The sequence below is a fragment of the Schistocerca serialis genome, chromosome 11, assembly GCF_023864345.2.
Source record: "Schistocerca serialis cubense isolate TAMUIC-IGC-003099 chromosome 11, iqSchSeri2.2, whole genome shotgun sequence".
Classification (NCBI taxonomy): Eukaryota; Metazoa; Arthropoda; class Insecta; order Orthoptera; family Acrididae; genus Schistocerca; species Schistocerca serialis.
The window spans coordinates 55,361,443-55,388,620 of record NC_064648.1 but is presented as its reverse complement, the minus strand read 5'-3'; the positions used below and the strand labels follow the sequence as shown (position 1 = coordinate 55,388,620).

General features: G+C 47.1%; 1 protein-coding gene across 6 annotated transcripts in view; it reads left to right on the top strand.

Annotated features, from left to right (window-relative positions):
• LOC126427088 (zinc finger protein 43-like) overlaps window positions 1–27,178 on the top strand; it is a 106,671-nt gene that overhangs the window by 25,924 nt on the left and 53,569 nt on the right. The gene's annotated exons all lie outside the window — the stretch shown is intronic.

Below are 27,178 nucleotides of genomic sequence, written 5' to 3'. Positions count from 1 at the left end.
AATAGAATTCAAAATAACACTGGCTGTTCTTATCTTTTGTGTGAATCATAGTTATTCTTGAGTTTGCCCTAAATTTTTTTGGGATTTGAAAAACAGAGATGAAATTTGTGGGTTCTAGATCAGCCCCGATATGTTGGCCACAACCTGTACATATTGTGGCAGCTTCTGTGGTACCTGTTCTATTACTTATAAAATTTTCATTAATAGAAAAACTCATATAGCTTTTAGTGAATGATTGTACATAGCTGAAGCCATGTATGGGCTCACCATGCGAGTCCTGGCAGATCTGAAGAAGAAAGATTATTTTTTTAAATATGCTTTATGACCTTGCTACGGGAAGGAGAAGCTCACATTGATAAACACGTCACAAGAATGAAATTAGACAAATATTGGGGAACATTCAACACACATTTGCGAAGGTTAGGTACTGGCTCACTCTTGATCTGATTGTTCATAAACAAACTTCCTGAAGTTTAAAAGGATTTTTCAGGCACTGAAATGTTAGCTTCTTCAGACACTGTAATGTGTGGTGATTATACAAGCATACAGGTCTAGGATCCAAACTATCATGCTAGGGACAGCTCAGAGAGTATATAAAGGAGTGTAGCTCATTCACAGCTAACAGGCCAAGACTTAAATGTCACAGGGACTCATGTTATGCCATTTTAAACAAATGAAAGGGATGCATTGGCATCACAAGTAGAAAGGACAGTAAGTGAAACAGTAGTAGTGTTGTTCCACAAGAAGGGTTTTACAGAAATGAGAATGCTGCACATAGTAGTCAGGGATCTGCATATGAGGAGTTTGGTTAAAACAGTGATCTGTAGGGTGTCCTAGGGCATAGCTGTAGTTGTCAAAGTGGCTGGATTGTAGTTGGTGACCACTTACCATGAAAATACAAAAGGCCATACTGGCCTTCATATGCAGCCCAAGAGATCACAGGTCAAACAAGATGTCTCCATGGCACCAGGGCCAGAGGTTCAGGAATAGTGTCCACTGCATGGAGTGCTGCTCCCATAGCAAGTGTGAAGAACAGTGTGTTGCTGATTGTGTGGTCTGGAATACCATGTCATGTGGTTGGCACTGAAATCACTGATGTTGTACCCCACTTGTTACTTTGAAAATTCCCCCTGCGGGTTCGGGGGTTAGAATAGGCCCGCGGTATTCCTGCCTGTCGTGAGAGGCGACTAAAAGGAGTCTCATCTGTTTCGGCCTTTAATATGATGGTCCCCAAAGGGGTTTGACCACTTCCTTTCCAAATTTTTCCGTTAGTGCGTACCATTTGGGGAAGGACACCTTACGTGATGCATCTTCAATCCATCTTGCCCTAAGATCTGGCACACCCGATGTTGTGATGGAGTTGGATTTCAATTGAGCTTCCGGCCACATCCGCTGGAGTGTGTTCCGGATAGCATACATTCCCTCCATTGTGCACTTCCATCTTTGCCCTCGTGATGTGCATGTATATTTCGACACCCGACATCGAGCACGGTAGCCAGTCCGTTGTGGTGGGGTCGTCATGTACCCTCTTGGTGGTAGCCCCCTGACTACACAGGGATCGCACTGCTGATGCCTGAGCTGCTATTTCCCCACGTATGCCGAGGAGTAGATGCCTATCCCTCTGGGGCATCGGGACTCCCGGCAAAGGCCATCCTGCCAGGTGGTCTTTGCTGTGGCTGGGTGGTGCCCGTGGGGAGAGCCCCTTTTTGGAGTGAGTGGCATCAGGTCGGATGACCCACAATGAAGCGTGGTACATCATCTCTCGCTGGTGGGCCTCCACCAGCAGTCTCTAAGCGATCGAGGTCTAACCTCAACGGCAAGGAATACGAACCAAGATCATTTCCCTCCCTGGCCACTCCATAGGAGGAACGTATGGCTAAAGAAGGCAGTGGAGAATATTCAGCCCGGTACCTCGTGTGTATGCGAGTTGATGGGGAATCGTTTATGTCAACCAAGTCCCAGTTTTTTGTGGAGCATTTAGAGGACTAGTTCGGGGAGGTGGAGGGCTTGTCCAAAATGCGCAATGGTTCAGTACTCATCAAAACAGCATCCTCTGCCCAGTCACGGAGGTTGCTCAATCGTGACAAGTTGGGGGATGTTTCTGTTAGCATCACGCCGCATAAGAGTCTCAACATGGTCCAGGGTATTATATTCCACAGGGATCTTCTTCTGCAGTCCGATGATGAACTACGTGCCAACCTGAAACGACAAGGTGTTCACTTTGTCTGGCGCATGCATCGGGGTCCGAGGGATAATCAGGTAGCCACCGGTGCCTTCATCTTGGCCTTCGAAGGTGATGTTTTACCCGAAAAGGTCAAGGTGATGGTTTACCGTTGTGATGTGTTAGCATATATCCCCCCTCCGGTGCGGTGTTTTAAATGCTGGAAGTTCGGGCACATGTCATCTCGCTGTACTTCCGGCATCACATGTCAAGATTGTGGACGTCCTTCGCATCCCAATACTCCATGTGCTCCGCCTCCCATCTGTGTTAACTGCGCAGAACCCCATTCCCCCTGCTCACCGGACTGTAGAATCTTCCAGAAGGAAAGGAAGATAATGGAATATAAGACCCTGGACCGCCTGACCTACACCGAGGCAAGGCGGAAATATGAGCGGCTACATCCTGTGCCCTCTCCCTGTGGGTCCGGGGTAAGAATAGGCCCGAGGTATTCCTGCCTGTCGTAAGAGGCGACTAAAAGGAGTTTCAACCGTTAAGGCCTTCCATGTAATGGTCCCCCTCGGGGTTTGACCTCCATTTTTCCAAATGCTACAGAAGTACGAGCCTTTTGGGGGACACCTTACGTGGTGTATCACTGGTCCTCCGTGCACTAAGACCTTGGCACTCAGCATTGTAACGGCGTTGTAACCATACCCACAATTCAACAAATTGGGCCTAAACGCCTGATGGGTTGTAAAAGTTACGCCCATAGTGCGTCCCCATCTGCACCTACTATCATGATGGACTTTCCATGGCACCCGAAATCCAGCACGGTAGCCAGCCCATTGTGGTGGGGTCGTCATGTACCCTCTAGGTTGTAGCCCCCTGACAACACAGGGATCATACTGCCAATACCTGAGCTGCACCCTCCCCACGTCGGCCAAGGAGTAGATGCCCGTCTCCTTGGGGCATCAGGACTCCCAGCAACGGTCATCCTGCCAGGTGGCCCTTGCTGAGGCTGGGTGGTGCCCGTGGGGAGAGCCCCTGGTCGGAGTGGGTGGTATCGGGGCGGCGCAGATGAAACGTCAACATGTATCAGGTCGCTCTGCGGCCGAGTCTTTCAAAAAGAAAAGTACTGTCTCTGGTTCTGGTTCTCCTGCCCTTTCCCCCTTGGCCACTCCCTGGGAGGAAGGACAGGCCCGCCGGCTTGGAGCGAAGTACTTCCCCCGCTATTTGGTCTGTTTTCGGACCAATGGGGGGACGTTCGCCACCTCCAAGCCCATGTTCGTTTTTCAGCACATCGAGGACATCTTCGGGGAAATCGAGGCTCTCAGCAAAATGCGTTCGGGGTCCGTTCTTATAAAGATCACCTCCGCCACACAGTCGGCGGCGCTCCAGACGTGCGACCGACTAGGGGACATCCCAGTGTCCATTGTCCCACATCTGGCACTGAATAGGACACAGGGTGTTATTTTTCATCGGGACCTCCTGCTGCAATCTGATGAGGAGCTCAGGGCCAACCTGGACCGCCGAGGCGTGCATTTCGTCCGCTGGGTCCAGCGCGGCCCCAAAGACCATCGCATCGACACCGGGGCCTTTATCCTTGCCTTCAAGGGGGACGTTCTCCCAGAGAAGGTAAAAGTGATGTGCTACTGGTGCGACGTGTGACCTTACGTCCCGCCTCCTATGCACTGTTTTCGGTGTTTGCGCTTTGGGCACATGTCGTCACGGTGTGAGGCTGAGCCCCTTTGTGGCGATTGTGGACATCCTCTTCATGAGGAACATACATGCACCCCACCACCTCGGTGCGTTAATTGTCCTGGCATGCACTCGCCTAGATCCTTAGACTGCCCCGCGTATCAGAAGGAGAAGAAGATTCAAGAACTCAAAACTTTGGATCGTCTCTCTTATTCTGAGGCCAGGAAGAAGTATGACCGCCTCCATCCCGTGACGTTGACCACTTCGTTTGCCTCAGTCGTGTCCACTCCTTCTACAGTATCCTCACCCCTATCCTGTCCCCCTCCACCTCCTCCCCCAATCCAGGGTCTATGCCTCCGCCTCCCAAATCCCTCCCTTCCAAATCCTCCTCCCCCGCGGCCCCCGCCCCCTCTGCCCCAGGGCCACCCTACCTCCTCCTCCCCCCCCCCCACCACCTGAGAAGGGATCCTCTTCTCAGGCGTCCATCGGCGAAACGTTCCGGACCCCGGCTTCCGAGGTCCGCCGTTCCAAAACGGACCCCGCGCGTGAGAACCTTCTTCGGGTCCAGCCCACCATCCCTGTGCCTCCTCGGACTTCCAAGAAGGCCTCCAAGAAGAAGTCTCTATCCCCCTCTCCACCCCGGCGCGTTTCGTCAGATGCTCCATCCGTGAGTCGCTGCTCCCAGCTGTCCTCGGTTTCGCCGGGACGCTCTGCTACCAGGCGCTCACCTGGCCTCTCGTCGGCAACTGATGCTGCCCCTCCTTCGCAACCCGGGACAGCGGCCGCAGCTGGCGACGACTCGATGGAACAGGATCCGCCTCCCACCGGTTGTAGCGTTGTTCCCTCGAAACCTGGCCCTCCGCGGCCGTCGAGGTGACCAGCTCTTCCCCCGTCTCGTTCCCCTTTTTTTTTTTTTTTTTTTTTCTTTTACTAGCGATGGCCTTGTTACATTGGAACATAAGAGGTATTCGATCTAATCGGGTGGAATTACAACTGCTCCTCTGCCTGCACTGTCCGCTTGTCCTTGGTCTCCAGGAAACCAAGTTGCGCCCAACTGACCGTATTGCCTTTACCCACTATACCTCGGAGCGGTATGACCTCACCCCTGTGGACGGTATCCCAGCTCATGGTGGGGTCATGTTGCTCGTTCGGGATGATGTCTATCACCATCCCATCCCATTGACCACCCCACTCCAAGCAATAGCTGTCCGTATTAACTCTTTCTGCTTTTACTTCTTCAGTTTGTACCATCTACACTCCATCGTCATCCGCAGTTAGTCTGGCTGACATGATGCACCTGATTGTTCAGCTTCCTCCGCCGTTTTTATTGTTTGGCGACTTCAATGCCCATCATCCCCTTTGGGGCTCTCCTGCATCCTGTCAACGAGGCTTCCTCTTGGCGGATGTCTTCAACCATCTCAGTCTCGTCTGCCTCAATACTGGCGCCCTGACTTTCCCCTCGGACTCTACTCATACCTACTCCCACTTGGACCTTTCGATCTGTTGTACCACTCTTGCCCGTCGGTTTGAGTGGTATGTCCTTTCTGACACCTATTCGAGCGACCACTTCCCCTGTGTCGTTCGTCTCCTGCACCACACCCCATCCCCACATCCTTCGAGCTGGAACATACTGAAAGCTGACTGGGGACTTTACTCCTCCCTGGCGACCTTTCCGGACCATGATTTTCTCAGTTGTGACAATCAGGTCGAATACCTCACGGCTGTTATCATCAATGCTGCCGAACTTTCCATTCCTCATACTACCTCTTCTTCATGTCGCGTTTCCGTCCCCTGGTGGAATGAGGCTTGTAGAGACGCTATCCGTTCTCGATGACGTTCTTTACGCACCATTCGCCGCCATCCTACCTCAGGTAATGAGGTCCTTGTTGATCCTGTGGCTGTCTCCAACGCCTTCGGCCGCTTTTTCGCGGAGGTTTCAAGCTCCACCCATTACCACCCAGCCTTCCTTCCCAGGAAAGAGGCAGAAGAGGCAGAAGAGGCTCGGCGACCTTCCTTCCACTCGCTGAATCTGGAAACTTATAATGCCCCCTTTACTATGCGGGAACTCGAACGTGCGCTTGCACTGTCCGAGTCCTCTGCTCTTGGGCCAGATTCAATTCACGTTCAGATGCTGGCACACCTTTCTCCGGCGGGCAAAAGCTTCCTTCTTCGTACCTACAATCACGTCTGGATCGAAGGTCAGGTCCCCATGCGTTGGCGTGACGCCGTCGTTGTTCCTATGCCCAAACCCGGGAAGGATAGACACCTTCCTTCTAGTTACCGCCCCATTTCTCTTACAAGCTGTGTATGTAAGGTGATGGAGCGTACGGTTAACGCTCGGTTAGTTTGGATTCTTGAATCTCGACGGCTACTTACCAATGTTCAATGCGGCTTTCGTCGCCGCCGCTCCGCTGTTGACCCCCTTGTGGCCTTGTCGACATTCATCATGAACAACGTTTTGCAAAGGCGCCAAACGGTATCCGTGTTCTTCGATTTGGAGAAGGCTTATGATACCTGTTGAAGACTAGGTATCCTCCGCACTATGCACAGGTGGGGCCTACGCGGTCGCCTACTGCTGTGCCTGGAGAACATGCCTCCTGGAGCGCTGCCTTCAGCGTTGTCTAGACAGCCTATACTCATGGAGCGTGGCAAATGGCTTCCGGTTCTCTGAAGAGAAGACAGTTTGTATCAACTTTTGGCGATATAAAGCGTTCCTTCCGCCATCCTTACATCTCAGTCCTGTTGTTCTCCCATTCGTGGAAACAACTAGGTTTCTAGGGCTCACATTGGACAGGAAACTTTGTTGGTCTCCGCACGTCTCTTATTTGGCGGCCCGTTGTACACGTTCCCTTAATGTCCTCCGAGTTCTTAGTGGTTCATCTTGGGGAGCGGATCGCACTGTCCTGCTTCGCTTGTATCGGTCCATAGTCCGATCGAAGCTGGATTATGGGAGCTTCGTCTACTCGTCTGCTCGGCCATCCCTCTTACGCCATCTCAACTCCATCCACCATCGGGGTTACGTCTTGCGACCGGAGCCTTCTACACTAGTCCCGTCGAGAGTCTTTATGCTGAAGCTGCTGAATTACCATTGACCTACCGACGCGACGTACTGCTGTGTCGGTATGCCTGCTGGCTGTTGTCAATGCCCGACCACCCCTCTTATCAGTCCTTCTTCGCCGATTCTCTCGACCGTCAGTACGGGTTGTATGTGTCTGCCCTGCTGCCCCTGGAGTCCGCTTCTGTCGCCTGCTTCGACAATTGGATTTTGCCCTCCCTACCACTTTCAGAGAGGGTGAGAGCCCGACACCACCTGGGCTCGAGGCTCCGGTTCATATTTATCTCGACCTCAGCTCACTCCCGAAGGAGGGTACTCCGGCTGCAGTGTATTGCTCACGGTTTGTCGAACTTCGTGCTCAACTTGCCGGTCACACCTTTATTTACACCAATGGCTCCAAAACTGACGATGGTGTCGGCTGTGCCTTTGTCGTCGGGGCCGTCACCTTTAAATACCGGCTCCTCGACCAATGTTCCAGCTTTACGGCCGAGCTTTTTGCTCTCCATCAGACCGTTCAGTATGCCCGCCGCCACCGCCATTCATCGTATGTACTCTGCTCTGATTCACTCAGTGCTCTTCAGAGCCTTGGAGCTCCCTATCCGGTCCATCCCTTGGTACAACGGATCCAGCAGTCCCTCCATTCTTTCGCTGATAATGGTTCTCTTGTCAGCTTTCTGTGGGTTCCCGGACATGTAGGAGTGCCTGGGAATGAGGCTGCTGATGCTGCAGCCAAGGCTGCAGTCCTCCTGCCTCAGCCAGCCTCCCATTGTGTCCCGTCATCTGACGTTCGTGGGGTTGTTTGTAAGAGGCTTCTGTCGTTGTGGTGGGATGCTTGGTCATCCCTCCAAGGAAACAAGCTCCGGGCAGTAAAACCACTCCCAACTGCTTGGACGACCTCCTCCCGACCGTCTGGGCGAGAAGAGGTCCTTCTGACCAGGTTGCGGATTGAGCATTGCCGGTTTAGCCATCGCTACCTGCTCTCCGGTGACCCAGCCCTGCAGTGCCCTTGTGGTCAAGCATTAACAGTGCGCCATGTTTTATTGTCATGTCCCCGCTTTAGTCAATCTCGTGTTGTCCTGTCCCTGCCATCTACTTTACCGGATATTTTAGCTGATGACGCTCGAGCAGCTGCTCGTGTTCTGCGTTTTATACCTTTGACTGGCTTGTCCAAAGACATCTAACTTTTTTACTTATTTTATCTGCATCTTTGTACGGACTTCCTGGTGTCCCCCCTCCCCTTGAGTTTTACTAGATTCCATGTGCTCTAACACTTGTGACTGGGCGCTAATGACCTCCGTAGTTGAGCGCCCTTAAACCCCACCAAAAAAAAAAAAACCATCCTGTGACCATGACATCCACCTATGCCGCTGCTGCAACACCAGTTCGAACCTCTACCGTGTCGTCACCTACAGTTCGACCTCAGCTCTGTCAGAATTCATCGGCCCCCTTGGTTGTGGGGGGCACTTCACTCCCTGTTGCTCCTGATCCATCTACTTCAGGAGCAACACCACCCCAACCATCGGGGACATCTGTTTCCCCATCCCAGCTAGAGAAGCGTGAGCCTTTTTCGGCGCCTCTTGCCCGGAAGGGGTCCCTTGGGGCCCTCCCATCCCAGGCTTTGCCCAGTGCCAAAGCAGACACCAGCAAGTATCTCAAACAACCAACGGTCGCTGGTCGTAGGGCGTCATGGTCGTCTTCAGTCCCTGAGACTGACTCAGTGAGGCCCTCCCAGCCAGAACCACCGAAGGCACATCGCGCAAAGCAGTCCAAGAAAAAGGCTCCCAAGCATCCTGACATTGCGGTGGCACCTGTCCCACCGCCACCTTCTAACTGTGTGTGCGAAGATGAGGTGGAGATTCTGGCGTCCGCTGAGGACCTGGATCTCGCCAGTCACTCGGACGCAATGGACGGCTGTTGTACAGGTGGTGACTCAGTAGCAGCAGGGGCCCAGGATGCGTAATCTGCCTCCCCAGTCCCTTCACGCCTTTCTCAGCTATGGACAATATCATTCTCCAGTGGAACTGCAGCGGTTTCTTCCACCATCTAGCTGAGCTCAGACAACTTATCAGCCTTCACCCTTTCTTCTGCATTGCTATTCAGGAAACTTGGTTTCCAGCAATGCAAACCCCCACCCTCCATGGCTATTGGGGTTATTATAAGAACCGGGCAGCTTATGAAAGGGTGTCTGGTGGCGTCTGCATATATGTCCTTAACTGTCTTCACAGCGAGTTTGTACCTATACAAACAGCTTTAGAGGCTGTCGCTGTTCGGGCGTGGATGCCACAGGCTGTTACCGTCTGCAGTCTTTACCTTCCACCGGATGGTGCTGTCGCGCAGCATGTCCTGGCTGCTCTGATAGCCCAATTGCCGCCACCTTTCTTGTTACTGGGCGACTTCAACGCCCATAACCCTCTGTGGGGTGGTCAGTGGCGACAGGTCGAGGCGCCACCATTGAGCATTTATTAGCACAGCTCGATCTTTCTCTTTTAAATTATGGTTCCTCCACACACTTTAGCGTGGCGAATGGCACATACTCCGCCATCGACCTTTCGATCTGCAGCCCTAGCCTCTTACCGTCTGTCCAATGGAGAGTGCATGACGACCTGTGTGGTAGTGACCACTTTCCAATCTTTCTCTCACTGCCACAGCGTCAGTGTTCTCTGCGCCCTTGCAGGTGGGCTATGAATAAGGTTGACTGGGACTTGTTCTCCTCCACTGCCGCTATTGAGCCTTTCTCTAGTGACGACATTGATGCGGTGGTTCACTCAGTCACCAACAGCATCGTTACTGCCGCCGAATCAGCCATTCCCAATTCTTCTGGGACCCCTCGGCGGCAGACTGTGCCTTGGTGGTCGCCTGAGATCGCTGAGGCGATTAGCCGTCGGGTGCTACAGTGTCACAAGCGACATCCCTACATTCCTGCATTGAACAACGCATCACCTTCAAACAGCTGCATGCGTGGGCCCGCCGCCTTATCCGCCAGAGCAAGCAGGAGTGCTGGGAGCGGTATGTGTCCACCATTGGCCTCCATGTCTCTCCATCGCGGGTCTGGGCCAAGATCCGCCGCCTCTACGGCTATCGGACCCCTGTCAGAATCCCTGCGCTCTCACTGAATGGAACAGTTTGTACAGACTTTGACGAAATTGCCAACAGCTTGGCAGAACATTTTGCTCTTAGTTCCGCTTCTTCCAATTACCCACTGGCCTTCCGCTCCATTAAAGAGTGGATGGAACGTCGGAGCCTTTCTTTTCGTATCCACCATTCTGAATCCTACAGTGCTTTATTCAGTGAGTGGGAATTTCGCAGTGCCCTTGCCGCTTGCCCTGATACTGCTCCTGGGCCAGATCGCATCCACTGTCAGAAGCTGAGACACCTTTCAGTGGACTGCACGCAATGCCTCCTCGACCTTTACAACCGCATTTGGGTCGAGGATGAGTTTCCGTCGCAATGGCGGGAAAGTATTGTTATCCCCATTCTGAAACCTGCGAAGAACCCTTTGGAAGTGGACAGCTACCATCCCATTAGCCTCACCAATGTTCTTTGCAAGTTGCTTGAACGGATGGTGAGCCGGCAGTTGAACTGGGTACTGGAGTTACGGGGCCTTCTGGCTCCATCTCAGGATGGGTTCCGTAAAGGCCGCTCCGCCGCCGACAAGCTGGTGAGCCTGGAGTTGGCCATCCGTACTGCCTTTGCCCGCCGTCAGCACCTGGTCGCTGTCTTTTTCGACATGCGGAAGGCGTACGATACGACATGGCGCCGTCACATCCTATCTACTCTTCATGTATGGGGTCTTCGGGGCCCTCTGCCGATCTTTATCCGCAATTTTCTGTCGTATCGTACCTTCCGCGTGCAAGTCGCGGCCTCTCGTAGTTCCTTCCGATTCCAGGAGAATGAGGTACCACAGGGATCTGTCCTCAGTGTCTGCCTGTTTTTAATCGCAATAAATGGGCTTGCTGCAGCGGTGGGAAATTCTGTCTCCACTTCCCTATGTGCTGACGACTTCTGCCTTTACTACAGCTCTACTGGCATTGCAGCTGTTGAACGTCAGCTACAGGGCGCTATCCGCAAGGCGCAGTCTTGGGCTGTAGCACATGGCTTTCAGTTTTCGGCTGCCAAGACCCATGTTATGCATTTCTGCCGGCGCCGAACAGTCCATCCTGAGCCATGGCTTTCTCTTGCCGACGAACTCCTTGCTGTGGTGGAGACCTACAGGTTTTTGGGGGTAGTTTTTGATGCTCGGTTGACTTGGCTGTCTCATATTCGGCAGCTTAAACAGGCGTGTTGGATGCATCTAAATGCTCTGAGATGCTTGAGCCACACCAGCTGGGGCGCCGACTGATCTACCCTGTTACGGCTCTACCAAGTGTTAATCCAGTCTCGTCTGGATTATGGGAGCCTGGCTTATGGCTCAGCATCCCCATCTGTGCTGGGGGTGCTGGACCCAATACTACACAGCGTTATACGCCTTGCCACTGGTGCCTTCCGTACCAGCCCTGTGGACAGCATAATAGTGGAGACAGGTGTCCCTCCACTGTGGTTACGGCGCCAACGTTTGCTGGCCGCTTATGCTGCCCGTGTTTTTAGCATGCCCGGGCATCCGCACTACCGTCTCCTGTTCCCGCAATCGGTTGTCCATCTGCCAGAATGTCGGCCCCGGTCAGGTTGTACGATCGCGGTCCGCATCAAAGAGCTTCTCTCCAGGCTTAGGGTTTTCACTGTTCCACCTCCTTTTCGGACCACTTTGCATACACCCCCATAGTGTGTTCCTCGCCCTTGCCTTCGGCTCGACTTGGCCCAGGGCCCGAAGGACTCAGTCCCTTCGGAGGCCTTCCGCTGCTGCTTTCTTTCCCTCCTTGCAATGTATCAGGGCTCTGGCATTGTGTACACTGACGGCTCGATGGTTGCTGGTCGTGTCGGTTATGCGCTTACTCTAGGCGACCATTCCAAACAATGTTCATTGCTGGCTGGCTGCAGCGTTTACACTGCTGAGCTGGTCGCCATCTTTCGTACCCTAGAGTATATCTGCTCCTGCTCAGGTGAGTCCTTCGTGATCTGTAGCGATTCCCTGAGCAGTTTACGAGCTCTCGACCAGTGTTTTCCTCATTCTCATCTGGTGATGGCTATCCAGGAGTCCCTGCATACTCTTGTGCATTGCGGCCGCTCTGTGGTCTTTGTTTGGACCCTGGGCCATGTTGGGATACCCGGAAATGAAAATGTTGACCGCCTGGCGAAAGAGGCCACCAGTACACCATCTCTGGACATTGGCCTCCCGGAGACAGATTTGCGAGCGTTCCTACGCAGCAAAATTCTGGACCTTTTGGACACTGAATGGCGCGCCCTGCCTTCACGAAACAAACTTCGGGCCATCAAGGAGGCTACCGGTGTGTGGAGCTCCTCCTTGCGGGTCTCTCGCAAGGAGTCTGTTGTCCTCTGCCGGCTGCGCATTGGGCACACATGGATGACGCACGGCCACTTATTGCGACGTGAGGACCCACCTTTATGTCGCTGCGGCTCCGTTTTGACAGTGGTCCACATTTTATTGGACTGTCCACTTTTAGCTGTGCTCAGGCAGTCGTTCGCACTGCCTGACACGCTCCCTGCCTTTTTAACAGATGACTCTGCTATGGCTGACTTAGTTTTACGTTTTATTCGGGCTGGGGTTTTTTACCATTTAACCTAAGTGTTTGTTTTATTTTATTGTTTTGTGTTGATTCTTGCCTTTGGCCTATGATTTTAAACTGATTTTTTAATGTGTTTCTAAGTGGTTGGCTTTTCCTTTTTTATTTCTATGGTTGGCCATCCACCGCCACACTCTATGTGATTTTATTTCTTTTTGTCTGGTCTTTGTCTAAGTTTCTCTTGTTCTGTGTCGTCTGTGATCTATTCTGTTAATCGTTTTTATTCTCTGTGGGTGTTTTTAGTATTTGGAAAAAGGGACCGATGACCGTAGCAGTCTTGTCCCTTTAATCCCACAAACCAACCAACCAACTTTGAAAATACGTAACTTAGATTAAACAGTGGTAGACACCTGAGAAATCTATGAAGAAGATGTGTGACCATAACAGTGATGCTGAGTAGTACATGCAGTTGTGCAGTAAATATCTTAGCTCTGTCAGCTAGAGTGGACATGCAACCTTTGTGGTCTCGGGAGCATAAAATGCAAGAGCTTAATAATGATGCAGAAAAATAGGGCTGACCATTTTGATACTGGCACATGGCCAGCAAGATTCTGTAGTAATTGTGGAATTGGGAGTTTTATTAGGTAATTGCATGAGAAGCTAGAGCAAGCTAGCAAGATAGCAAATTAATACTTTGTTGGAGAAGCAGTTCAGTGCGAGGCTGCTACATCTGTTACTGGTAAGATTCAAACAACACACAAGTGTAACAGAGATCCTTCAGGAACTCAAATGAGAATTCCCAGAGGGAAGATGATGTTCTTTCTAGAAACACTATTGAGAAAATTTAGAGAACTGCCATTTGAAGCTGACTGGTGAACGATTTTGTTGTTTCCAACATACACAGCACATAAAGACTATGAAGGTGAAATTTGAGAAGTTAGGGCTGATTGAGAGGCACATATACAGTCTTTTTCACTCATATTTGTGAGTGGAATGGGAACAGAAATCACCAGCAGGGTTATGGGGTATCCTTTGCAATGTGCCATTAAGTGGATAGCGGAGTATAGATGTATGTGGAAATTCTAGGTAAAATAAGTAGCTGACCAATGTAGTAGGAGCAACAATGATATTTTTCATAGTAGTAAATGTACATATACATACATACAAAATAATCTATTACTAGTTCCCTTAATTAGCCGTGCGAGTAGATTAGCACTAGTCACAAACAGCTGGTTGTCACTACACTTCACAGAGATAAATCCCTGTGAGAGCTTCTGCCTTAAGATTTGCAGTGTGGCTCATCCCACATCCATGCACGTCTTCATTTATGGAATGCAATATGTAAATTAAAGAATGAATAAATGAATAACATTCACACCATATCTGTAGCCAGGGCAGAGATTACAGTGTTGAAAGCAAATTTAATTTTCTGAAAAACATTGTGAAACATTCAATAATAGTTGCAACCCATCAACACAAATTAAGATCTACATATTTCACTGAAAGAAGTTATACCTGTATAGGCAATTCCTCAAGGATGTTTAAAATCATCAGATTTCACAAGACTATAACTTTATTTATTACAAAGGTACAGAATTGGGGTCAAATTTTTATTTCTATACATGTCTGCAAAGCCTTTCTTTCCAAAGGAACCATATGATTTTAATGTTGCTCACATTTTGTGTGTGTGTGCACATAAAACATTAAGGTACTTTTCACAGCTATGTTTAGGACCAGATTCGTCATCTACTGATCACAAATATCAAAATCCTTTTCTACACATTTAAGCATCCAGACAATAGACTTGATCCATGCATTTGCAAGCATGTCAGTTTAGGAAACTCATGCTGTTCCCATGTAGCATCATAGTTCATCCAGTGTTATTGGTACACATAGGTGGAGCCTGCCACAAACACCCACCAATAAAAAAGATTCCATACTGTGAGATGAAGCAAATTTCATGGTCAGGTCTGCAGACCCTTTAGCTCATCAATGCTGGTTCCAATGCAGTGGTATACCATCCGTATGAAAAATTATATGTCTGATAATTTCCCATCTCTTCGGTTTTTTGACCATCTATGTGTTTTCTAACATTGTCAACTTTCTTCAATTTGCTCCTCTTCAGATTCAGTTCAGTGATAATCTCATCAAACTGTTCATCAAATTACTTACATTTAGTAATAACACCTGATCACTACCAACAACAAACTTCCTGCCCCATATTGCACAGCACTTTACCCTTATTAATGTTGCAGCTACCAGTTGAAGTCATCCCTTGAAGACTCGTTTTATAAGATGGAAAGCCAATCAGAAATGGCCTGCTACTAGAAGTAGACACTACTGGTCACACACTAAATGAAACATACGGCATCCAATTCCTTGGTGTCTGCTTGGGTTTCAATTGAAATGGGGTCCACAAATTGGTAAAATTGTCAAATTGATCCCCTCAGCATTACTCACTTACAGGCAATTTCAATGGCATCTTTTGGAGTTTTCACTTGTTTTTGGAATTATGTTCTGGGAAAGCCAAATAGAAATAAATAAAATATTAATGTTATTTGTGAAAGGCAATAGGGAGTTCCATAGTGACATGTAGATGCAAAGTGTTCACATCACATTCCTACTACAAGCTTGTATAGGATAAATACTAATTTGTTCATTGCTGCCATGTCCTATAAGATTATCCTATAGGCTAGGACTGAGAGAAAGCGTGCTGGGAAGCATTTCTGCATGTAGACACTCTGGAGGAACATTCATTAATTGCAGGGCAGAGAGAGATGAGCTTTTTGGTTATCTCATTCTCATGCTGGTGCCTCCTTAATTTATTATCGATCTGAATGCCTAAGAACTTAACTCTTGGAACCTCATCCAGTGTCTGTCATTGATATCTCCTTGTATCTGTAAGTCATTTGAATTTGTTTGGAATTGCATGATGTATGTTTTTGTAAGTATAAAGGTTGAACTTTTGTGCTGTTGCCTGTAAACCAGTTGCAAGCATGTTCCATTATTCTCCTGGCTGTTTCTAGTATGAATGTGTTTGGCCATTATCAGTGTACTAATTATCGGCAAGCATTGCAGATTTTGAAGGCATCTCCAATGGCTTTAGCACAACATTTATGTAGATCAGCCCTGTGGGACATCATATGTATTGTTTCCCGATTCTGTATTCAGTTTTCCTCCCAAGGTATCATTTATCACTATGACCCAGTTTATTGTTGCTAAGCTAAGATTCAGTTCTTGTAAGTGTAATTCATTTAACATGACAACACTTGTAGTTTCCCTGAGTAAAGGAAGATTAAGGCTTTAATGTTATGCCAATAAGTTTTCTCCACTTCTATGTGCCTTGTACAGTTACAGAATGAAAAAGTCATCCCAGCATTGGGGGACTGCTGTAAATAGTGAAGAAGAATATTTTGTTGATTATTCAAGTCTCTTATTTGTATCTGTTATATATTACAATTAGGTAAATATGCCATGAACCATATACCAACCAAATAATTGCTGGAAATGGGTACATATGCCTTACCTTTTTTCATTTTATTGGTAAACTGTGTTTCCTTTCATCACTGTCTAACCAGTATGTATAATGTTCAAAACAATACGTGGTCTGTTAAGCCCAGTGTCTGAATACAGATGTTGCAAACACGGATTGGTATTGTACATATCTTTTGCAACACAGTTAACTCAATGGATTTATGCTAAGTCTTCAATGATGAATCATATTGTCTTTAGTTTTCAAGTTTATAAAGAATTGAATGTTTTCTCATAATGATTCTGATCTACAAGTAAGGTTATGGCTGAGTAAATGGCAGAACATTCTTAATTTCTTGCCATAAAATGATGTGGCTCTGTTGAGAGGTTAATGTAATCTCTCCACTATTGATTATCATAATATTTGAGGAGTAGTGTTTGGGTCAGCTGTGTTGTTACAGTTCACCAACATAAAAGCTAATTACTCTTGTTGTGAAGTATCGGTTAAAATAATTTTAATGAACAACCCATAGGGTGCATTGAAATACACTCCTGGAAATTGAAATAAGAACACCGTGAATTCATTGTCCCAGGAAGGGGAAACTTTATTGACACATTCCTGGGGTCAGATACATCACATGATCACACTGACAGAACCACAGGCACATAGACACAGGCAACAGAGCATGCACAATGTCGGCACTAGTACAGTGTATATCCACCTTTCGCAGCAATGCAGGCTGCTATTCTCCCATGGAGACGATCGTAGAGATGCTGGATGTAGTCCTGTGGAATGGCTTGCCATGCCATTTCCACCTGGCGCCTCAGTTGGACCAGCGCTCGTGCTGGACGTGCAGACCGCGTGAGACGACGCTTCATCCAGTCCCAAACATGCTCAATGGGGGACAGATCCGGAGATCTTGCTGGCCAGGGTAGTTGACTTACACCTTCTAGAGCACGTTGGGTGGCACGGGATACATGCGGACGTGCATTGTCCTGTTGGAACAGCAAGTTCCCTTGCCGGTCTAGGAATGGTAGAACGATGGGTTCGATGACGGTTTGGATGTACCGTGCACTATTCAGTGTCCCCTCGACGATCACCAGTGGTGTACGGCCAGTGTAGGAGATCGCTCCCCACACCATGATGCCGGGTGTTGGCCCTGTGTGCCTCGGTCGTATGCAGTCCTGATTGTGGCGCTCACCTGCACGGCGCCAAACACGCATACGACCATCATTGGCACCAAGGCAGAAGCGACTCTCATCGCTGAAGACGACACGTCTCCATTCGTCCCTCCATTCACGCCTGTCGCGACACCACTGGAGGCGGGCTGCACGATGTTGGGGCGTGAGCGGAAGACGGCCTAATGGTGTGTGGGACCGTAGCCCAGCTTCATGGAGACGGTTGCGAATGGTCCTCGCCGATACCCCAGGAGCAACAGTGTCCCTAATTTGCTGGGAAGTGGCGGTGCGGTCCCCTACGGCACTGCGTAGGATCCTACGATCTTGGCGTGCATCCGTGCGTCGCTGCGGTCCGGTTCCAGGTCGACGGGCACGTGCACCTTCCGCAGACCACTGGCGACAACATCGATGTACTGTGGAGACCTCACGCCCCACGTGTTGAGCAATTCAGCGGTACGTCCACCCGGCCTCCCGCATGCCCACTATACGCCCTCGCTCAAAGTCCGTCAACTGCACATACGGTTCACGTCCAAGCTGTCACGGCATGCTACCAGTGTTAAAGACTGCGATGGAGCTCCGTATGCCACAGCAAACTGGCTGACACTGACGGCGGCGGTGCACAAATGCTGCGCAGCTAGCGCCATTCGACGGCCAACACCGCGGTTCCTGGTGTGTCCGCTGTGCCGTGCGTGTGATCATTGCTTGTACAGCCCTCTCGCAGTGTCCGGAACAAGTATGGTGGGTCTGACACACCGGTGTCAATGTGTTCTTTTTTCCATTTCCAGGAGTGTATTTTGTAGGTTATCAACTAAATGTGTTTACTTCATTGTAGAAATGACTGAACTACTAAATATCCACCAATTGATGTTGGAAATAATTTGATTTTGTTGTATGTTCAGTAGGCCTGGTAGTTGCAGTGGATAGAGATGCAATTATTTCTTAATGGAATACAACAGTATAGTTACTCATTAAATGGTAGTTGAATCAAAAGTACAATTCAGCTGAGGAAAGAGCGATTCCAAGCTTTCTCTTGGGCAATCACATGTTTGAAAAGTGAGTTTCATTCATTGTCATAGTAACAGTTCCTTTTCTAAATGATTGATAATGGGTTCACACAATTGGCTGTGTGGAATTGAAGATAGCTTCTAAAAGAATTTCTTAAAATTATGTTTAAATCAGAAATTATTTGAATTGCACCCTTCCTTTAAAATTCAAATACATAAGGAATATGTTAAATTAGGCATGCAATAATTGAATCTAAAACTTGAAATCTTGAAGATAAAAGTCAAAAACTAATTGCATTTGGGACACCATAGATTCTATACATAGCTCACACAAATAGCATTAGTCATAATGCAATTTTTGATATTCAAAAAAACTAAAACTATACATAAATCATACGATTTAAATACACGAGTCTTTCGGTTTTTCATTACATTACATTTTCTTCTTAGAAAAAAAAAAGATAAAAAAAATTCATCTTGCAACACAGTCATAGGTCCCAATTATAAAGACATAAGTAATATCTGATGCTTTTTAAATGATCATTGGTTAATTTATTAATGTTCAAATTTGTTCAGTTCAAAAAAAGTGCTGTCACTTTTGCATTTTGTGAAAAAATTGTAGCCTTTGGAATGGGTTTCAAAAACATTACCATAGGTTCTGCATTTTCAGAGATGCCATAGAAATTGTTTTATACCTCTCTCATTTAAAATTTCTACAATGACAAATAGTCCAGGATTTATCAGATCAATATGCACATTCTTGACAGCATCTGTTGCTATAGTGTCTTCGTCTGCAGCATTTGATCCCCGCAAGAATCATTTTCCATCTCTGAATACCAAGCACATCTTTGATGGGTTGCATCCTTAGTTACAAGAAGATGTTTGGTTTTTTCAAGCTTCATGGTTGTTGTGACAACAATATTGTGATACCTTAAGGTAAAAAATAATAATAGTTTTGAATATGAGCAAAAACATTTGACCTGAATGCGAGTTACACTCACTCAGTTGTCCAGAAACCATCTTCCAGTACCATAAAATATGGTTTTTACTTGAATCTGAGTTTGTGCCATTTATAAAAATCTGTAGCTCAGCCAGCATACCATTTTCTGTGTTTCATCTGGTTCCACACTCCTCTCCTCATTGTACCACAAATAGCATCCATGACGACTTTACCATGTCACGCAGCAAAGAATAACAGTCCATTTCCACTTTAAATACTTTTGAACACAAACTGGATAATGTGTACTTTTTTTTTTCAAATATAGAAGAAGTACAGCCATCTCAACGAATTGTCAAATTTTGTTACATGTGAAATCTTCTTATTTACATCAGGTATTATTTATATGAGAACACAGCAACAGAAACTGTTTCATGTGTTAGATCTCATTAGTGATGATGGCATGATAAAATGTTCCTGCAGCATCCAGGCACAACCTGCAAAGCCTGTACTTATTCATGTTATGAATGAGCATTTTGACTTTGGTCTTCGTTAATCATAGACACACTATCTACAAAGTCAGTCTGTAGATTTCCAGATTTGAGAAATCCATTTTGCACATATCCCCAATTCAGCAGATTGTGAGTTTTCTATGAAGCAGTGAAATATTAAATATAAAATTTCCTTATAAATTTCTGACACTACGTCAGTGATGCTACCATTAACTTCTGCATATTTTTGTTGCCTGTCAACATCATCCACAATAGGAATGGATACAAATACTCAATCGGTGGTAGCAGATGATGCTGATGTGTAACCTGCCTCCTTGCATGCTTCATGCCTTCCCAGCCTCACAATAACCTCATCCTCCAGTGGAACAGCAGCGGCTTTTTCCACCACCCGACTGATCTACAGCAAATGTTTAGGTTTGCACCTGCTTTCTGCATTGCCCTCCAGGAAATCTGGTTCCTGGCAATGCGGACCCCTGCCCTTCATGGCTATAGGGGGTATTACAAGAACTGTAGCAACTATAATAGTGCGTCAGGTGGAGTTCTTGTCTATGGCCTGAACTCAGTATGCAGTTAACCTGTGCCCCTTCAAACCACTCTTGAAACTGTGGCTGTCAGGATAAGGACAAAGCAGGAAATAACTGCCTGCAACATATATCATCATCCAGATGGTGCAGTACCCCTGAAAGCATTGGCTGCACTGATTCATCAACTCCCTAAACCTTTCCTACTTATGGGAGATTTTATCGTCCATAACCCGTTGTGGGGTGGCACTATGCTTACTGGTCAAGTTAGAGATGTCGAAACTCGACCTCTGCCTCTTAAATACTAGGGGCCCCTACACGTTTCAGTGTGGCTCATGGCACTTACTCGGCCATTGCTTTATCCCTCTGCATCCCAGGACTTCTCCCATCTGTCCACTGGAGAGCCCGTGATGCCTTGTGTGGTAGTGACCACTTCCCCATCTTCCTGTCACTCCCCCAGCACCATTCCCCCCCAGATGTCTACCAAGATGGTCTTTAAACAATGCAGACTGGAAGCTTTCACCTCTGCTGTCACCATTGAAACTCCATCACATGGTACCATCAATGTGGTAGTTGAGCAGGTCACTAGAACGGTCGTTTCTTTGACAGAATTAACGATCCCTTGTTCTTTATAGTGCTCCAGCGAAAACCTTGGTGGTCGCCAGAAATCGTTAAGGCCATTAAAGAGCATCGACAAGCTCTACAGTGACGTAAGTGACACTCTTCTCTAGCACAGTTAATAGCTTTGGAAGGGCTCATGCTCGCATTCTCCAACTTATAAAAAGACGGAAACAGGCATGTTGGGAGAGGTACGTCTCGACCATTGGTGCCATATGTCACCTTCCTAACTCTGGAAGAAGATCGGACATGTATGTGCGTACCAGACCACGACAAGTGTTACTGGCACTAACATCAGTTGTTTGTTATCTACCGACACAAAGGCAATTGCCGAGCACTATGGTTGAGCCTCTGCACCCTCAAATGGCAGATGGAAAGGAAAGCACTCTAGTTCACTGAATGTCACATTGAACCCTATAATGCTCGATTTACAGAGTGGGAGTTTCTCAGCGCCCTTGCACATTGCCCTGACACAGCTCCTGGGCCAGATCAGATCCACAGTCAGATGATGAAACATCTATTGTTTGACTAAAAGTGCCATCTCGTTATCATCTTCAACTGGATCTGGTGCGATGGCATCTTTCCATCGCAATGGTGGGAGAGCACCATTATTCCAGTGCTCAAACCGGTAAAAACCCACTTGATGTGGATAGCTATTGGCCCATCAGCCTCACCAACGTTCTTTTTAAGCTGTTAGAATGTATGGTAAGTCGACAGTTGTGTTGGGTCCTGGAGTCATGTGGCCTACTGGCTCCATGCCAGGGTAGTTTCCGCCAGGGTCACTACCATTGATAATCTAGTTTCCCTTGAGTCTGCCATCTGAACAGCCTTTTCCAGACGCTAACATCTGGTTGCTGTCTTTTTTGATTTACGAAAAGCTTAAGACACGACCTGGCGAAATCATATCATTGCCACATTATATGAGTGGGGTCTCCAGAGCCCATGCCAGATTTTTATGCAAAATCTCCTATCGATCTGTACTGTCCGTGTCCAAGTTGCTGCCTCCCGTAGTTTGCCCCACATTCAGGAGAATGGGGTCCTGCAGGACTCTGTATTGAGTGTATATCTATTTTTAGTGGCCATTAACTGCCTTGCAGCAACTGTCAGGCCATCAGTCTCGCCTTCTCTGTACGCAGATGACTTACGCATTTCATGCAGCTCCTCCAGTACTGGTGTTGCTGAGCAGTGCCTACAGGGAACCATTTGCAAGGTGCAGTCATGTGGTCTAGCCCACAGGTTCTGGTTTTCAGCTGCGAAGTTGTGTGTCATGCCCTTCTGTCGGTGTCGTACCATTCATCCGGAGCCAGAACTTTACCTTAAGGATGATCCACTCACTGTAATGGAGACATATCGATTCTTAGACTGGATTTCAACACGTGATTGACGTGGCTTTCTCACCTTGGTCAGCTGAAGTGGAACTGCTGGCAGCACTTCAATGCCCTCTGGTGCCTGAGCAACACCAACTGGAGTGCAGATCGCACTAAGCTGCTGCAGCTCTATAGAGCCCTTGTTCAATCTCGTCTTGACTATGGGAAACTGGTTTATTGTTTGGTGGCACCCACAGCGATATGTTTACTCTACCCGGTTGACTGGTAACAGGAGGTTTCAGGACAAGTCCAGTGACCAGGTCGGAGTCCCTCCATTGAAGGTTAGACATGCACAACTGCTCGCCAGGTATGTTGCACACATTCATAGTTCTCCAGAGCATCCACATTACCATCTCCTTATCCCATGCACGGTATTTCATCTCCTGCATTGGAGGCCCAGGTCAGGGCTTATGACTGCAGTTCGCAACTGATCTTGTCTGTCTGGAGTCCTTGCTTTTACCACCTATGCTCAAGGTCCATTCATGTACACCTCCATGGTGTACACCGAAGCTGAAGCTTTGCCTGGACCATTCACAGGTTGCTAATGGATGAGTTAACTCTGCAGCTCTCGGCTGTCACTTCCTCTCGATTCTTGACAAGTACCGGACCGTGAAGTGGTTTACTCGGACTGCTCCATGGGTGATGGTCACATTGTCTTTGCATATGTTCATGGAGAGCATACTGAACAGCACTCCTTGTCAAATGGCTGCAGTGTTTGGACTGCAAGGCTAGCAGCCATTTCTCGTGCTCTTGAGCACATCCAATGTGCCATAGCAAGTCGTTTCGTCTCTGTGCTGACTCCTTGAGCGCCTACAAGCTATCGACCAGTGCTACCTGCACCATCGTTTGGTAGCGACCATCCAAGAATCCATCTATGCCCTTGAATGGTCCGGTCATTCCGTGTTGTTTGTGTGGACCCCAGGCCACATTGGAACCCCAGGAAGTGAACTTTCTGACAGGCTGGCCAAATGGGGTAAACGGAAACCACTTATGGAGGTCGGCATCCCTGTAACTGACCTGTGATCATTATTACACCACAAGGTTTTTCAGGTTTGGGAGACCGAATGGCATAATCTCAGTATGCACAACAAACTCTGCGCCCTTAAGGAGACTACAAATGTGTAAAAGACTCCATGCAAGCCTGTCGCAGGGACTCTGTGGTTCTCTGCTGGCTCCGCATTGGCCATACATGCCCTAAATCGCTCCAGGCAAATGCCGGGATGGTTCCTTTGAAAGGGCACGGCCGACTTCCTTCCCTAATCCTATGAGACTGATGACCTTGCTGTCTGGTCTCCTCCTCCAAAACAAACCAAACCAAACAAATGCCGGCCATACATGGCTAACACATAGCTACTTCCTCTGTCGTGAGGACCCACGTCAGTGTCACTGTGGCTCACATATCACTGTCATCCACATCTTGCTGGACTGCTGACTTTTAACCACTCTACGGCAGACTTTTAACCTTCCTAGAATCCCACCTTCGGTGTTGAGTAACAATGTTTCAAACCGCAGATTTAATTTTAGGTTTTATTTGTGAGGGGGTTTCGTCATACAATCCAAGGGTGGGCATTTAGCCTTCTCTCTGAGGTCGCCACCCTCCCTCCATTGTAACTCTGTCACACTTTCTTTGCATTTGTTTGTCTTCGTTGTCATCTTTTCCCTACATGTGCTCTTCTCGCCTTGTCTTTTTGGGGTGGGCGTTTTAATGTGTTGCAGAGTGGCTGGCTCATCCTCATTTATTATTGTGATCAGCCAGCCCAGACTATATGCTCTATGGTTTTAATACCTTCTTCTGCTTTTCTTTGTGGCGTATGTTTTCCCCATTTTTTGTTCATTCCATTCATTTTCTTTTTAGGTGTGCTGCTGAGTGTTTTTGTACCTTGAGCCTTGCTTCCGTCAGGAAAAAAGAGTCTGATGACCCTGTATTTTGGTCCCTTTATACTCAAAACCAACCAACCAATCAAGTTTGCTCTTTATAATATTGTTACATTCCTTCCCGGATTTTCCATTGTTGTTGATCCAACATTGAAATTTGTCCCACAATTCTAAGACCATGAATAAAACTAACTGCAGTTCTGTCTTTATCAGTGATGAAAAGGTAGAAAACACACTGCTATATTATTGAAAGAGAATGTGGAGTATGATAATTCAGTTGAATATTGGGTAGTAGTATTGACAGCATGATTCAGGACCGTGTGTGCAACACAGTAGTGTGTTCAAAAGAAGGATTCTAGGACATAAATATGTAAATTAAGTTAAGGCTGTACAGAGAATACCATGCCTTGATGCACAATGAAAAGGCAATTTACTCGATAAACTCTACATAAATAGGTGTGCCAGGCAGACGAAAGGAAGGTAAGACAGACAGTACTTCATTGAAACAAGCTGCTTTCAAATATGAAGTCCAGTCAAAAGAAGTGTGTCAACAAACATTGCTTGACATATTTTGCATCACCCAGCAATGAAAACTCTCTCTTCAACATAAACTGGAAAGTGGAGTGACCACTCCTGAAGATGGTTGAGGAAAATATTTGTGTAGGCCACATGTCATATCAAATGATGACAGGTCCCTGATTCAAGAACTCAGTTTGAGTTTCTCGAAGTAAGAATAAATCTTCGAAAGAATGTCTGTACCACAATCTGAATCTGTGCAGAAATTAATGATTCTTTCCTATCTGCAACTTAGCATCTCTGCAATATGGAAAATGTCAACTTTGCTTCCCACTGCAGGTCTGGGTGTTAGAATAGGCTTAAGGTATACCTGCCTGTCATAAGACATAACTAAAAGGAGTCTCTCACTCTTCGACCCTATAACTTCAGGTCCCATTTTATGGTTTGACCTGCCACTTTCCAAATTCTACAGAAGTGCGGGCCATATGGGGAAGGATGCCTTATGTGGTGCATGAGTTATCCATAGTTCCCCTAGATTGGATGTCCTGAGCCTATTGTCTTGGCTTTGCATCTCCACCTGCAATTCAACTATTTGGATGAGCACACTTTGCGGGGTATGTCATCTTCTTCCATTTTCTCCTGTACTCTTTCACCCTCATGGCAGTTTGGATTTCTCTGCGCCCAATATCCAGCACGGTAGCCAGTATGTTGTGGTGGGGCAATCATGTACCCATTTGGTGGTAGTCCCCTGACAACACAGGGATCGCACTGCTGATGCCTGAGCTTTAAACTACCCATGTATGCCAAGGAGTAGATGCCTGTCTTCCTGGGGCATCAGCACTCCTGGCAATGGCCAGCATGTCATGTGGCCTTTGCTGTCGCTGGGTGGCACCCATGGGGAGAGCCCATGATCGGAATGGGTGGCATCAGGGCAGATGACCCACAATGAATGAAGTCATCCCTTGCTGGTGACTAAGACACCAGCTGTCTCCAAGAAGGCAAGATCGAGTACAAAGCTGACAGATATGATCCTAAATCTTTTCCCTCCCTTGCTACACCATGGGAGAAACATAGGGCTACAGAAAGAAGATAGCCATATTCGCCTCGGTATTTAGTCTGTAGCAGAATGGACAGGGACTCTTTCTAGCCATGAAGCCTCAGATTTTTAATATCTTGAGGATAAGTTTGAGGAAGTGGCAGCACTGTCCAAGATGAGAAGCAGTGCAGTCTCGATTCAGACAGCATCTCCAGCCCAATCCCGGGCATTACTCACTTGTGACCATCTGGGTGATAATCCTGTTTCTGTCACTCCCCATAAAATCCTCAACATGTCGAGGGGATTATTATGATGACAGGTCCCTGATTCAAGAACTCAGTTTGAGTTTCTCGAAGTAAGAATAAATCTTCGAAAGAATGTCTGTACCACAATCTCAATCTGTGCAGAAATTAATGATTCTTTATGATCAGAGCTTCAGATGAGATACAAATGCACAACATAGAACTTAGTCAGTTGTTATGCAAAAGCAGACTGAGCATACAAACTGCTAAAAAATAACACAGAAATGGCTACAAAGGAACAATATATATGTTACATGCGTGGACGTACAACACGTGGTACTTTGTCATAAATTGGCACATTCCATGGTATTCTGCCAGAGACAGTTGCCGTCATATAATTTCATGGTTCATGACTTTGGTACTTAACTAACACGGTAAATTTAGGGGATGGATCTGGTGCAAGGTGTGATTCAGCCAAAATAGTTTCCTGTCTGATTAAATTTGTGATGCTTGAAAAAGGTATGGGACACAAACTAATTATATGGTCTGACCACCATGTTGGGCAGAACGATAACTGGAGAATTTTAGCACTTTATTTCTATCTGGTCAACTGCAAGTACTGTGTAGAAATACATAAAAAGTTTTTATGTTAGAGTGATAGTTTCCTGCCTTGTGACAGAAACTTTGCAGTGATTGAGGAAAGAAAGTGTCAAAAGTTATGGCTCCTTTAGAATGGAAGCATGCCATTGCTTAGGCCACTGTAGAACCGTCGAAGTTGACCATACAGGAGATGATGGAAGACAAGGGCATTGGATCTGTTGATCTGGTTCTCAAAATGCCACCTACTTTGAAAATTACTGCTGTGCTCTGGTTGAAGCGATGCAGTGATGATCCTCAAGGCATAAGCAGTTTCATCCATGTGAAAGACATTGTATTGTGAAACATGTTTTTGAACACGAAGTAAAAGAAATTCTGTTGCATTTTGGTTTTTGGTTGCTCTACAATGGGTACTGAAACTTGTAAGGAGAAGAAAGGCAATCTATTGGATGTGACGAAATACGGAAAATCAAAATCCAGGTATTTTATGAAAACATTCAGTGTGCCAACTGAGTGTAATGTGCCAGCTTTGGGCTCAACTTCATAACAAATTCATGTTCTATTACTTATTTAAGACCAAAGCAATCAGTTTACTATAAATATTAGTTTGTATCGTGATATAATTTTTTTATTTAAAACTTTGAGACTCTAGGCAACCTTATAGTTCTAGTAGAGTGTGATATACAGCAATGCTGTATATCAGTTGCTATACACTGTTTTTCCATTTTAATAGTTATGTATTTTCTAAAACCTATCCTTAGTGCAATTTTAAAA